Source organism: Lissotriton helveticus, chromosome 2_1 (assembly GCF_964261635.1).
Source record: "Lissotriton helveticus chromosome 2_1, aLisHel1.1, whole genome shotgun sequence".
NCBI classification, from domain to species: domain Eukaryota; kingdom Metazoa; phylum Chordata; class Amphibia; order Caudata; family Salamandridae; genus Lissotriton; species Lissotriton helveticus.
This window is the reverse complement of record NC_136059.1, coordinates 26720768-26737064: the sequence shown is the minus strand read 5'-3', so window position 1 is coordinate 26737064 and position 16297 is coordinate 26720768.

Sequence of the window (16297 nt, the reverse complement as noted above, 5' to 3'; positions counted from 1 at the left end):
ACAGGCAAATGCTCTTAGCGATCCTGTCCAGTGTCTCAGGCAATGCACCAGTTTTCTTCACTTCAATATAACAGGCATCAGAGACACAGCACTTGTACCCTAATCTCAAGTCCTTCCCTAACTCCTGTATTTCTCTGCTGGCGCACTGCTCATTCGTTGGGGCCAACCATTGCATCCAGTGTACCCAGGTATCTCTTGACCAGCAAACAAAGGAGCAAACTTGCATTCACTTTGGGACCAGAATTCAAAGGCCTGATGCTGGGATCTCTGAAGCAACCCTTGTTTCAAAAGGGGTCACCTCAAGCAAAGCTTCCTCGCCATTCTGTTCGGTCTGTCACTCTCAGCTGGGCATCAAATACAATTTCTCCTTTCTGATTTGTGACCCGTCTTTCGCCCAAGACAGTGGCAGGGGTACACATTTGATCACAGAGCTTCCGCCTTCACTGAGGTCCTAGTTGCCAGCATTGCCTGTGCTGGTTACCTTCACTTTGGCTTCAAGCTGGACTGGTGCTGACGCTGACTCCCCAGGCTGAATCTGATGTCTGGGCCCCTCTGGTAATGGTTGTAAAGCAGCAAATATCTATGGTGGACCAAACAAAAGGTCTTTAGGCAAGGCACAGAAACAGTCTTTCAACAGAGAGGATAGTTAGAAAATGCTTCCTAGCCTTGGGACGCCCCATATATTAGCAAGGCACCCAAGAACCACTTTCATCTATCTATGTGAGAGTAAAAGGAAACAGTCTGGACCTATTGGCAAGTATAAAAGGAACTCTTTGGTGAACTAACAAGTAATGCATCACCCAATCCCAAGCAGCCAAGAAAGTCTGTATTAATTTTCTAAATTCAGAGGAAAAGAGAAAAACAACACAGACATACTCTAAATCCTCACATTGGTGTATTCCTGTGTACTAATCTAAAAACCCTCAAAAAAAGGAATTGTTCTACACTTTTGCTCATAAACTTTACATTACTTGTAAATGTTTGAAACAGTATTACTGAATAGCCAATTAAATGTCTCATTGTTATTTCACAGACAGTTTAGACAGGCTAAAAATAAATTGAGAAAAGGAGAGAGCAAAACACATATTACCTAGCCCTAATTTGTAGAGGAGCTAGCCTCCTTCCCCCATTTTGACAGTAGGAAGTCTAAAACAGGTTTCACTTCTGTCAACACTATCAACCCCTGTGTGTAGCAACTGGCCATAAACAACGTTATAGGAGGTAGATAGCACTTTTGAGGAGGTAAATAAATATGAATACCCAAACCAAAATGTCAAAGGAAACTTTTCTCTGGGAGCCATGCCATGCTTCTAAATATAGACATGACTTTTAACTATTCCCAGCTGTTCTATTCTGTGTGCAAAGTATTCCATGCAGCTTTCCCTATTAAAAGTCACCCTGAAAACAGAAAGCTGACCCATTCCCCTGTTTGTCAGTTTAATAACGTCTGCTGGTGGTTTTTTATACATATTTTCAATTGTAAGATGTGTGCAATATACTTTTGCAGCAATGTAAAGGTCAGCTATTTGTTGTATACCTAAATGTATGCATTTACTGAAGCCTAAGGCACTTTAAAAGCTACTCTAAATGAAAAAAATGTTGTTTAAATAGTGCTTTTTACCCAATTTCGACTTTGATATTTGGGGCACTTAAAATTGAATATCCTATAATTTTTTGCAGAATATTTATTATCAGAATGTTCTTTAGATAACCCAGAAATGAACAATTTGAAATATAGTATAATTACCCTTTAAAAATGAGTTTATTATGCCTGCACAGAGTGATATTACATATGCAAATGTCCTCATTATGCAGTACAACACAAATTGAATTGAATTTGCTAGGAGGTCACTGTATGAGTATTAAGCTTTGTAAATATCAAAAAACAAATTTAAAAGCACTTATTTTTTTTAATAAAACCAATCATTTTGCTAATTCTGCATAGGAAAAGCAAGCTGCATCCCTTGCCTATCATATTTAGACGCATTCATTCACAAGCCTAAGCACAGAAGCCTAACTTGAAACTTGACACATTTTTGCTCCACTTTTTTTTAAAGGACAAATATTTAATATCAGAACCAAGAATATGCTTATAAGAAAAGCTTTAAGGAAGGAAATCCTCACTTGAAATGTTTTCCTGTTATACAAAATAATGAACCTGATTTTTGTAACGTTTTAAAAATAGCAGTCTGAAATGCAGAGTTTCACCCCGTGTTTTCACTGACAAAATCCTGGCTGAGTGAACATTCCTGTATCACCGTGGCCTACAATCAAAACATCAACTGCTGCTTAAGCTTTTTTTAGTGTTGAAAGCGAAGCACAGTGACTGTCTATTTAAAACTGTGGCCTTTTAATGCCTGTTCTATAATATGCGTTTTAGTTCAGCAAAAATTTACTTCAGACGAAGTGTTTACCTGTTAATATCTAATACAATGTATCTAAGGAAAATGCTTTAAAATTGTTTATTTATTACAAAACACACAATTTGGTTTTTGAGGCCTTTTTATTCCTACTGAATGTGAATTCTAATTTTATCTCTTAAGCATTGGCAGTTTGTACATGTGCATAATTACTTACTCTATAAATTAAATAGTAACATACAATTATTTTAGCATATCATATGGTTCATTTCTGGATGTTTATTTAATTTGTATTTAATTTTAATTAAATGACATTTTGCATAACAGATTGAAGACAACAAGAAAAAACACAAACACACGCATTGAGCTGATTTTAGACATATACAGAAGGGGTCAAACACTCAGGACACATAATACAGCGTGCTTAATAGCCATTATTTCATAAATAGCGCAATCGCTATTTACTTACTGAAGTTGCAATGTAAAACCACGAACCACATAGACATTTAAACACACATTTAACCCACTGATCAACACTTAGGATAGAAATAAAGGACAGCCCACAGACTGTACTTAAAGCAAACCATTTGTAAATACTAGTTTTAAGTCATATTTACAAGAAGCGCTTCTCAATAATATTCCAAAAGACTGCAAAAAAAAACAGCCCAACAAATTTTTTTATTTCCAAGAAGCCAAAATACAATCACTTCACTAGCTTTGGCTGGCAGAACACCCAAAAAATCGCTCTGCATATCTCCATTCATAAAATTGCGCAGAACAAAGGATCCTTTCACAAAGCAGATAAGATAACTTCTAAATACCGGATGGCTTCAGCTACATGCTAACCCATTGCTGTCAATTTACGACAGTATGGCATTAGAAGTTGAGGTATTTCATGGTTGTAGTGAGGTTGTCTGTGGTGGTGGTACAGGGGATGGTTTCCTTGTAGATGATAGTGACACTGACTCTGTGCTTGTTGGAGCAGTCACAGTGTACTGCCTTGTAGCTACTGGAGGTAACTGCTTACAGAGCCACCATGCGATGAGAAGGAGGCCTTGAGTGGCCTTTGGTCATGAAATGTTGGCACTGTGGGCAGGGTCATGTTGGCAGTGCGAGCAGGTGAAAGGTCAAAATATGGCATGGAGAGAGGTGTTACAGCAGTTGTTGTAATATAAACTGGGGCATGGGCCAGGCACTCCCTCTGCCACCGCGCAGACCCCCTGTGCTCTGCTGCTGCCTCTCGTGGTGTCTGCTGCCCGCAGACTGGTCTTTTGCTCGTTTTTCTTACTTCTCCCTTTTGACTGTTCTTTAGACTTCCTCCTCTTTTATTTTGTGCCCCTGCTATTTTTATTGTTGATTTGTGCTGCTGTGCCCGTCTCTTCCCCCCCCTTCCCCCTCTGGCCTTCTGGGCAACCTTTCCGGCCGCTGGTGTCCCCCGTGGCCCCGCCCCCCCACTTTCCATTGGCCGCCCCGCTCCCGCCTCCCAGCTGCTCCTCCCTTCCGTTCCCCCTCATATGGGGAGCGCCTCAGGCAAGCCCGTCTGCGCCCGTCCACGCTTGGACCGCGCCCAGCGCCAGGACCCCTGGCCCTCGACAAAGCCAGCCCACCTGACTGAATTACGACGCTGCCACCCTCCACGCACTCAACACCGGCCGGACCCCCGCCTGCCACCGAGCCACCCCGAAACGCACCCACGGACCCTTCACCTGCCAAACCTGCAAATTCACCTTCCTCTGGACCGGCACGTACCCGCCAGGCCAGACACCAGCAACAACCACCTCAAGTGCATCCTGCTCAACACCCGCTCCGTCCACAAGCATGCCGTTGAACTCTGGAACCTCTCGACACAACAGAATTGGACGTCGCCTTCCTCACAGAAACCTGGATGAACGCCTCCTCAGCCCCCGACATCGCCATAGCCATCCCGGATGGCTACAAGATCGCCCGGAGGAACCGCGTCAACCAAACCGGAGGAGGCATCGCCATCATCCACAAAAACACCATCCGCATCACGACCAACTTCGACGACACCCCCACCGCCGCCGAGCACCTCCACTTCCAGACTCACACCGTCCCTAAGACGACCCTCAGAGGTACCCTCATCTACAAACCCCCGGGACCACGCACACAATTCAGTGAAGCAATCACAGACTTCATCAGCCCGCTTGCCCTCACCTTGTTGTAATTTAACAGCAATTAGATTGAGCATTAGCAAAAGACATCTTAGTTCTAGCTGTTATCTTGACATTTTACGGACTCCATTTTGTATTCATGGCAGCCATTTTGACTGCCGCATGCTACCTCGTTCTGACCATGTGCTATGTCCTATCTTCCTGTCCATGGCACTTGAATCTGCCCAGCAACAGGCTATTATTAACGTCCCTTTGTTTTGCCGCTGACTGTTAGGGTTCACATCTGGTAGTGATTAGTCCTAGATTGGAACGTGTTAGCCGAACCCCCCAGACTGTTAGCTCCACCCACTGATCGATTGTGCTTCTCAACATTACCTTATATGTACATAAAATGTGCTCTTGTGCCTTGTACCGCCTTCTTTTGAGCCCCTGTGCAGTAAGCATGAGCGCAAAATCCGCTCCGATCGCGGATTTTGCGGATTTTCGGTAAATCCGCGATCCGCGAACTCTCGCGGATTTACCGAGAATCCGCAATCCGCGACCGGAGCGGATTTTGCGGTCAAAAGTTCAAGCCTGCATAATTTACGATGGCGCCGGCAAGCTGCCAGCGCCATCCTCAAATGGTTACTTAATTAGCTTCGACAGGAAGCTCTAATAGATAAGATACAGCAGGGGCTCGAGCGCCTGCTTTATTTTAACAGTTGGAGCTTCCTGTTGAAGCTAATTAAGTAACTATTGCAGGATGGCGCTGGCAGCTTGCCGGCGCCATCGTAAATTATTTCAAAGGTGGTGTCTTCTTGAATAAATATGAAGGGCAGGGTTCATTCGGGCACGACGGTCCTGGCACAAAAAAATAAACCTCAACAGGAAACACTTGCAGATATCAATAAAGCTTTTGCCCTAGTTGAAGCTTTAATTCAGTGACTCATTGTTCAGCCCAAAAATTAATCTGCTGCTCTGATCGGTCTCTGCCCTTTTATACACACAAGAGGCATGCTCGCATGGACGCCCCGTCCGTTTGGCCCCGCCCACACACTTGAGGTGTGCACCGTCTTCCCGCCATTTACCCACTATGATGGACATTTCACTAAAGGGACCCCTGCGCACTTCGGCGCGATTGCATAGTAACACACACTTGGTCGCTGGAACTAGTTGAAGCGCAAATGCAGTGACTCATTCATCAGCCCAAAAAAAATCGTGAGCGTTGGGAGGCTGGGCAGATGTGCCTTCTTCCCAAATATACCATCGATGCTGCTCTGATCGGTCTCTGACCTTTTAGACACACAAGAGGCATGTGCGCTCGCGTGGAAGCCCCGTCCGTTTGGCCCCGCCCACACACTCGAGGAAGCCCCGCCCCCAATCCGCAAATCTGCTGAATCCGCTAAATAGGCGGATTTTGCGGATCCACGATCCGTGGATCCGCTAAATCCGCGAATCGTGGATCCGCAAAATCCGCCCATGCTTACTGTGCAGGTATAAATAAACCATGCGTCTTTAACTCGGGGTACAATACCGGAGGGTACTGTTTGAACTGTAGCACCACCTCATGAGCTGTAATAAATGTTACGTTTTCTATTTCCAGTTTCCGTGCCAAATTCTTTCAATTGGGTCTGAGGACTTCGTGCACAGAAGGGCGAACCCCTTGCACTAGCTGGTCTGGCTGAGGCCTGCACGACAACCTCCTCAGACTACATCCTCCTAGGGGACCTCAACTTCCACCTGGAAAAACAACAATGACAACAACACCACCACCCTGCTGGACAACCTTGCCAACCTCGGACTCAAGCAAATGGTGAACACCCCTACCCACTACGCCGACCACACGCTTGACCCAATCTTCTCCTCCAGCAACCACATCTCCTTCAGCCACTCCACCGGACTTCACTGGACAGATCACAGCTGCGTCCACTTCAACTTCAGTAAAACCACGACCCACCACCACCCGCAACAGGCTCCCCGAAGATGCCGACCAGCTCACCACCTCCCTGAGCCAGAAGCCTCCCACCAACACTGCGGACTCCAACGAAGCAGCCCGCAACCTCACACAGTGGCTCACCAACTGCGCCGATGCCCTTGCACCACTGAAGATTCCTCCCAGCAGACCCGGCAGCAATAAAGTCTCGTGGTTCACCAACGACCTCAAAAACTCCAAGAAATCCTGCCGTACCCTCGAGAAAGCCTGGCGCCACGACCAGTCAACAGGAAACATAATAGCCCTCAAGAACGCCATCCGCAAACACCACCTGCTGATCCGCACCACCAAAAGGACAGCATTCAGAGTACGACTGGACAACAATACCCACAACAGCAAGGAACTCGTCAGCATCGTTAAAGAGCTCTCCAACCCCAGTGCCAGCAACAAGGACATCACACCCTCGCAAGACCTCTGTGACTCACTCGCCTCGTTCTTCCACCACAAGATCACCGACATACACAACAGCTTCGGCACTCAGACCACGCACCCAACCACCGAACGAACGCCCCCACCACCACCCTCTGCACCTGGACCTCCGTCAGCACTGAAGACACCACCCACGTGATGAACACCATCTACTCTGGCTCCCCAGTCAACCCCTGCCCACACCACATCTTTAACAAAGCCGACTCCATTATCGCACCCCAACTCCGGAACATCTTCAACATCTCCTTTGCATCTGCCACCTTTCCGGAGAGCTGGAAACATGCAGAGATCAGCGCCCTCCTGAAGAAACCCACCACGGACCCCACAGACCTCAACAACTTCCGCCCCATCTCGCTCCTCCCTTTCCCCGCCAAAGTCATCGAGAAGACCGTCAACAAACAGCTAACCGCCTTCTTCGAGACAAACGGCTCCCTCGACTCATCGCAGTCTGGTTTCCGAGCAAACCACAGCACCGAGACCGCCCTTATCGCAGCTACCGCCGACATCAGGTCCCTGCTCGACAATGGGGAAACTGCTGCCCTCATCCTCCTCTACCTATCAGCCGCATTCGACACAGTCTGCCACCGCACCCTAACAACCCGCCTCCACCACGCCGGGATCCAAGGAAAAGCTCTGGAATGGATCACCTCCTTCCTCTCTGACAGAACTCAGAGAGTCCGCCTCCCTCTCTTCCGCTCAGCGGACACCAAGATCATCTGCGGCATTCCTCAAGGCTCCTCGCTCAGCCCCACCCTGTTCAACGTCTACATGAGCCCCCTCGCAGCCATCGCACGCCAACACAACCTAAACATCATCTCCTACGCTGACAACACCCAGCTGATCCTCTCCCTCACCAACGACCACGCCACCGCCAGAGCCAGCCTCCAGGAAGGAATGAAAGACGTCGCGAAATGGATGAAGCTCAGCTGTCTGAGAAGACAGAAGTCCTCATCCTCAGACCATCCCCCTCCACCTGGGACAACTCCTGGTGGCCCCCTGCACTGGGCACCGCCCCCAAGCCCACGGACCACGCACGCAACCTGGGCTTCATCCTGGACTCCTCCCTCACGATGACCAAGCAAGTCAACGACGTCGTGTCAACCTGTTTCAACACCCTACGCATGCTCCGAAAGATCGTCCAGTGGATCCCCACCGCAACGAGAAAGACGGTCACCCAGGCCCTCGTCACCAGCCGACTGGACTACGGGAACGCTCTCTACGCTGCAACCACAGCCAAACTACAGAAAAGACTCCAGCGCATACAGAACTCCTCTGCATGACTAATCCTGGACATCCCCCGCCGCAGCCACATCTCTGCCCACCTGAGAGACCTGCACTGGCTCCCCGTCAGCAAGAGGATCACGTTCAGGCTCCTCACCCAAGCACACAAGGCCCACCACTACATGGGCCCCAAATACCTAAACAACCGCCTCACGTTCTATATACCCACCCGCCAGCTCCGCTCCGCCAGGCTCGCCCTCGCCACCGTCACCACGGATTCGCAGAACCACCACCGGAGGAAGATCCTTCTCCTATCTGGCGGCCAAGACATGGAACTCCCTCCCCACCCACCTACGGCTGACCCAGGAACACCTCTCCTTCTGGAAGCAACTCAAGACCTGGCTCTTCGAGCAGTGGCAGCACCCCCCCCCCCCCCGTCCTCCGAATGCGCCTTGAGACCCTTGCGGGTGAGTAGTGCGCTTTACAAATGTGCTTGATTGATTGATTGATTGACATGCGATTGCTGTGGTGTGGCCTCCATTAAATAGGTCCTAGATGGAGGGAGGTGAACAGGGAGATCAGAGCAACAAACAATAGGTGTGAAAGGATGAGCAGCAGGAAAAACAAGGAACAGATACAAGTGACTAATAAGAACAGTAGCAGCAGCAGGAGATGACAATAAACTAATACAGCAGTACAAAGGCTAAAGCAGTGAAAAAAGGCTGCAGATTCTAATAAGCACTACAAATGCTAATGATGAGAGATAGCTGCATTTACTAATACAGCAATACAGTGACTAACACTGTGAACAAAAGCTGTGGTATAAGGCAGTGAAAAAAGGCAACATAAACTGTGATTGCTGGGCTAATATCAGTCACTTAGCTTTATGCGATTTTTGATTTAAAAATCATAAAAGCATACAAACAAACATGAAAAAAAAAACATACAAACAATAATATATCTACAAGTTAAAAGAGCGTGTGCCCAGCCTACTGGAACATTTTATTAATTACATCGCACTATACATAAAATTAGCATTTACAGTCTGAGTTAATACTTTGGCTTGTCCCTTCAGAAATTAAAATTTTTGTACAATAAATCAAATCTATTACGGGCAGGAAAGCTACTACAAGTAAAAGCACGAAGTCCACTTCCCATCAAATATTTGTGTGCTGTCGTTGATCTAAGTGGAGGGATATGTGGGGTACTTGGGTAGAAATCGTACAAGTCCCAGATGGAAATGGGGCCATCTCCTTCTTTGGGCTGGGAGGATCGTAGATGGGGGACAATGTTCCGTTTCCTAAATTTAACTAGAATTAGGTCCCCAGGGATGTCTTTAGGTAGTGACCCTAACCAGCCCACCCTTCTAATGCTCAGGATTCCACGGTCTTGATTGGGTAAGAGGGGTCTGTTTTTATTTAGCCAGAATATGACCTTATTTAGAAGGTCCTGGTGTCTTTCGGGTTTCCCGTAAGTGGGTGCCGGTATTCCTGAAAGAACAAGCACAAAAGGGGCGGCTTCCAGAGGTAAATGGATACATGCTACTCTGTTTCGCTCTGCTCTAACAACAGGGTAATTTGTTAATACAGATTTGGGGGCAATTTTAGTAGCAGTTAGGGGTGGTATATTAGAGATTTGACTTTCAATTGGGACATTTTTCCTGATGTTAATTGGCATAGGGGCTTCGGGTGTGATGGGTAGGTTGGAACGATTAGGTATTACCGTCTTTATAGGAGGTAAAGAGTTGGTTTTAATGGTTGTCTCTATATTTGTCAGCCTATCCCCCAGGATATTAATTTTTTCTATCAGGGGTGCTATTATAGATCTTAGCATTTGCTCGAGCTGAAATAGTAGTGGCAACTGGGGCAATGATACTTGGTCATCCAAACTTTCAACACCCCCCTTAGATACGGTGGGGTTCATGGCGGGCGATGTGAGACCAACGCAAAGTTTCTGTGTTTTGCATTGAGTTCCATGGTCATTAACCCCGTCATATTTCCTTTTAACGCTTGAACCCTGTGGCAGTACAGCGGCTTGGGAGTTGACCTCATTAGATGATAGAGATGGTTCGCACAGACTACCAACAGGGATGTCGATACTAGAGTTTTTTACAGGGGAGGGGGATGCTACTGGAACGAACTTAGTACCACACAATGCATTTAGTTCCTCCCAGTAGGACAAGTTTTGCGGTCTACCCATGGTTAATGGGGGAGATTGCTTAATATCTAGAAGTTGGGAAGATACATCAGTGTCTACTTCACTTAGAGAGGACAGTGTCTTCCTGCTCCGAATTTCCTTTTCCATCCCCTTCCCCGAGCCCCGTTGTGAAAATGAGTTTTTAATTGCCTCCTTTCGCATCATTCTTGATGGACTATGATTAATGTTGATGTCTTTCAACGTGGAAATAAATGTTCATGGAAGGTCAATATATAATGTAGATCTCTGTACCTTGTATAGTCAGGGAGCCATTTGAGGTGGCCCGTCCCGTCCTCCTCAGGCCTCGGAGGGCCACAGAGGGCCCGCCCTTTGCCCGGGCTTAGCCCGGCGCGGACCCGCGCGCGTCCCGCGACGCGGAGGGAGCCTCCTCTTTTTCAGCACCTCCGGGCGCGCGGAACCAGGAAGTGACCCGCTCGGCCTGCTGGGAGCTGTATTTCCCCGGCGGCCTTGCAGGTGGATGACAGTGGCGGCGGGGGGAACAAGCAGCGTGTGGGCCCCAGCAGCGGCGTGTGGCGTGTGGCAGGTAGCACTGTCCGCAATGACCCCCCGCTCCTCAGTGGGAGCCTCCTCTTTTTCAGCGTCTCCGGGTGCGCAGAACCAGGAAGTGACCCGCTCGGCCTGCTGGGAGCTGTAGTTCCCCGGCGGCCGTGCAGGTGGATGACAGCGGCGGCGGGGGGAACAAGCAGCGTGTGGTCCCCAGCAGCGGCGTGTGGCAGGTAGGACTGTCCGCAATGACCCCCCGCTCCTCAGTGGGAACCTCCTCTTTTTCAGCGCCTCCGGGCGCGCAGAACCAGGAAGTGACCCGCTCGGCCTGCTGGGAGCGGTAGATCTCCGGCGGCCGTGCAGGTGGATGACAGCGGCGGCGGGGGTAACAAGCAGCGTGTGGGCCCCAGCAGTGGCGTGTGGCAGGTAGGACTGTCCGCAATGACCCCCTAATATATCCAGACCAGTAGGGGCGCAAGCAACAGAATTGGGAGACCTGCAGAACAAGTAGCAGTGGGGGAGAGCAAACTCCTTGGGAAAATTGAAGCTGCTGTACAACCAAGCCAGAGGGGAGTCACCTCTCTGTGTCCGTTTGAGCCTCACAGGCAGGCTCTTGTTGTTTCCATGATTGAGCTGCACAACTCGCAACCCAAGAATCTTAGTCCAGTTTCAAGGAAAAAGTCTCTTCTTTCAGGATAGGGCAGTCACCCAACAGGCAAATGCTCTTAGCGATCCTGTCCAGTGTCTCAGGCAATGCACCAGTTTTCTTCACTTCAATATAACAGGCATCAGAGACACAGCACTTGTACCCTAATCTCAAGTCCTTCCCTAACTCCTGTATTTCTCTGCTGGCGCACTGCTCATTCGTTGGGGCCAACCATTGCATCCAGTGTACCCAGGTATCTCTTGACCAGCAAACAAAGGAGCAAACTTGCATTCACTTTGGGACCAGAATTCAAAGGCCTGATGCTGGGATCTCTGAAGCAACCCTTGTTTCAAAAGGGGTCACCTCAAGCAAAGCTTCCTCGCCATTCTGTTCGGTCTGTCACTCTCAGCTGGGCATCAAATACAATTTCTCCTTTCTGATTTGTGACCCGTCTTTCGCCCAAGACAGTGGCAGGGGTACACATTTGATCACAGAGCTTCCGCCTTCACTGAGGTCCTAGTTGCCAGCATTGCCTGTGCTGGTTACCTTCACTTTGGCTTCAAGCTGGACTGGTGCTGACGCTGACTCCCCAGGCTGAATCTGATGTCTGGGCCCCTCTGGTAATGGTTGTAAAGCAGCAAATATCTATGGTGGACCAAACAAAAGGTCTTTAGGCAAGGCACAGAAACAGTCTTTCAACAGAGAGGATAGTTAGAAAATGCTTCCTAGCCTTGGGACGCCCCATATATTAGCAAGGCACCCAAGAACCACTTTCATCTATCTATGTGAGAGTAAAAGGAAACAGTCTGGACCTATTGGCAAGTATAAAAGGAACTCTTTGGTGAACTAACAAGTAATGCATCACCCAATCCCAAGCAGCCAAGAAAGTCTGTATTAATTTTCTAAATTCAGAGGAAAAGAGAAAAACAACACAGACATACTCTAAATCCTCACATTGGTGTATTCCTGTGTACTAATCTAAAAACCCTCAAAAAAAGGAATTGTTCTACACTTTTGCTCATAAACTTTACATTACTTGTAAATGTTTGAAACAGTATTACTGAATAGCCAATTAAATGTCTCATTGTTATTTCACAGACAGTTTAGACAGGCTAAAAATAAATTGAGAAAAGGAGAGAGCAAAACACATATTACCTAGCCCTAATTTGTAGAGGAGCTAGCCTCCTTCCCCCATTTTGACAGTAGGAAGTCTAAAACAGGTTTCACTTCTGTCAACACTATCAACCCCTGTGTGTAGCAACTGGCCATAAACAACGTTATAGGAGGTAGATAGCACTTTTGAGGAGGTAAATAAATATGAATACCCAAACCAAAATGTCAAAGGAAACTTTTCTCTGGGAGCCATGCCATGCTTCTAAATATAGACATGACTTTTAACTATTCCCAGCTGTTCTATTCTGTGTGCAAAGTATTCCATGCAGCTTTCCCTATTAAAAGTCACCCTGAAAACAGAAAGCTGACCCATTCCCCTGTTTGTCAGTTTAATAACGTCTGCTGGTGGTTTTTTATACATATTTTCAATTGTAAGATGTGTGCAATATACTTTTGCAGCAATGTAAAGGTCAGCTATTTGTTGTATACCTAAATGTATGCATTTACTGAAGCCTAAGGCACTTTAAAAGCTACTCTAAATGAAAAAAATGTTGTTTAAATAGTGCTTTTTACCCAATTTCGACTTTGATATTTGGGGCACTTAAAATTGAATATCCTATAATTTTTTGCAGAATATTTATTATCAGAATGTTCTTTAGATAACCCAGAAATGAACAATTTGAAATATAGTATAATTACCCTTTAAAAATGAGTTTATTATGCCTGCACAGAGTGATATTACATATGCAAATGTCCTCATTATGCAGTACAACACAAATTGAATTGAATTTGCTAGGAGGTCACTGTATGAGTATTAAGCTTTGTAAATATCAAAAAACAAATTTAAAAGCACTTATTTTTTTTAATAAAACCAATCATTTTGCTAATTCTGCATAGGAAAAGCAAGCTGCATCCCTTGCCTATCATATTTAGACGCATTCATTCACAAGCCTAAGCACAGAAGCCTAACTTGAAACTTGACAAATTTTTGCTCCACTTTTTTTTAAAGGACAAATATTTAATATCAGAACCAAGAATATGCTTATAAGAAAAGCTTTAAGGAAGGAAATCCTCACTTGAAATGTTTTCCTGTTATACAAAATAATGAACCTGATTTTTGTAACGTTTTAAAAATAGCAGTCTGAAATGCAGAGTTTCACCCCGTGTTTTCACTGACAAAATCCTGGCTGAGTGAACATTCCTGTATCACCGTGGCCTACAATCAAAACATCAACTGCTGCTTAAGCTTTTTTTAGTGTTGAAAGCGAAGCACAGTGACTGTCTATTTAAAACTGTGGCCTTTTAATGCCTGTTCTATAATATGCGTTTTAGTTCAGCAAAAATTTACTTCAGACGAAGTGTTTACCTGTTAATATCTAATACAATGTATCTAAGGAAAATGCTTTAAAATTGTTTATTTATTACAAAACACACAATTTGGTTTTTGAGGCCTTTTTATTCCTACTGAATGTGAATTCTAATTTTATCTCTTAAGCATTGGCAGTTTGTACATGTGCATAATTACTTACTCTATAAATTAAATAGTAACATACAATTATTTTAGCATATCATATGGTTCATTTCTGGATGTTTATTTAATTTGTATTTAATTTTAATTAAATGACATTTTGCATAACAGATTGAAGACAACAAGAAAAAACACAAACACACGCATTGAGCTGATTTTAGACATATACAGAAGGGGTCAAACACTCAGGACACATAATACAGCGTGCTTAATAGCCATTATTTCATAAATAGCGCAATCGCTATTTACTTACTGAAGTTGCAATGTAAAACCACGAACCACATAGACATTTAAACACACATTTAACCCACTGATCAACACTTAGGATAGAAATAAAGGACAGCCCACAGACTGTACTTAAAGCAAACCATTTGTAAATACTAGTTTTAAGTCATATTTACAAGAAGCGCTTCTCAATAATATTCCAAAAGACTGCAAAAAAAAACAGCCCAACAAATTTTTTTATTTCCAAGAAGCCAAAATACAATCACTTCACTAGCTTTGGCTGGCAGAACACCCAAAAAATCGCTCTGCATATCTCCATTCATAAAATTGCGCAGAACAAAGGATCCTTTCACAAAGCAGATAAGATAACTTCTAAATACCGGATGGCTTCAGCTACATGCTAACCCATTGCTGTCAATTTACGACAGTATGGCATTAGAAGTTGAGGTATTTCATGGTTGTAGTGAGGTTGTCTGTGGTGGTGGTACAGGGGATGGTTTCCTTGTAGATGATAGTGACACTGACTCTGTGCTTGTTGGAGCAGTCACAGTGTACTGCCTTGTAGCTACTGGAGGTAACTGCTTACAGAGCCACCATGCGATGAGAAGGAGGCCTTGAGTGGCCTTTGGTCATGAAATGTTGGCACTGTGGGCAGGGTCATGTTGGCAGTGCGAGCAGGTGAAAGGTCAAAATATGGCATGGAGAGAGGTGTTACAGCAGTTGTTGTAATATAAACTGGGGCATGGGCCAGGCACTCCCTCTGCCACCGCGCAGACCCCCTGTGCTCTGCTGCTGCCTCTCGTGGTGTCTGCTGCCCGCAGACTGGTCTTTTGCTCGTTTTTCTTACTTCTCCCTTTTGACTGTTCTTTAGACTTCCTCCTCTTTTATTTTGTGCCCCTGCTATTTTTATTGTTGATTTGTGCTGCTGTGCCCGTCTCTTCCCCCCCCTGCCCCCTCTGGCCTTCTGGGCAACCTTTCCGGCCGCTGGTGTCCCCCGTGGCCCCGCCCCCCCACTTTCCATTGGCCGCCCCGCTCCCGCCTCCCAGCTGCTCCTCCCTTCCGTTCCCCCTCATATGGGGAGCGCCTCAGGCAAGCCCGTCTGCGCCCGTCCACGCTTGGACCGCGCCCAGCGCCAGGACCCCTGGCCCTCGACAAAGCCAGCCCACCTGACTGAATTACGACGCTGCCACCCTCCACGCACTCAACACCGGCCGGACCCCCGCCTGCCACCGAGCCACCCCGAAACGCACCCACGGACCCTTCACCTGCCAAACCTGCAAATTCACCTTCCTCTGGACCGGCACGTACCCGCCAGGCCAGACACCAGCAACAACCACCTCAAGTGCATCCTGCTCAACACCCGCTCCGTCCACAAGCATGCCGTTGAACTCTGGAACCTCTCGACACAACAGAATTGGACGTCGCCTTCCTCACAGAAACCTGGATGAACGCCTCCTCAGCCCCCGACATCGCCATAGCCATCCCGGATGGCTACAAGATCGCCCGGAGGAACCGCGTCAACCAAACCGGAGGAGGCATCGCCATCATCCACAAAAACACCATCCGCATCACGACCAACTTCGACGACACCCCCACCGCCGCCGAGCACCTCCACTTCCAGACTCACACCGTCCCTAAGACGACCCTCAGAGGTACCCTCATCTACAAACCCCCGGGACCACGCACACAATTCAGTGAAGCAATCACAGACTTCATCAGCCCGCTTGCCCTCACCTTGTTGTAATTTAACAGCAATTAGATTGAGCATTAGCAAAAGACATCTTAGTTCTAGCTGTTATCTTGACATTTTACGGACTCCATTTTGTATTCATGGCAGCCATTTTGACTGCCGCATGCTACCTCGTTCTGACCATGTGCTATGTCCTATCTTCCTGTCCATGGCACTTGAATCTGCCCAGCAACAGGCTATTATTAACGTCCCTTTGATTTGCCGCTGACTGTTAGGGTTCA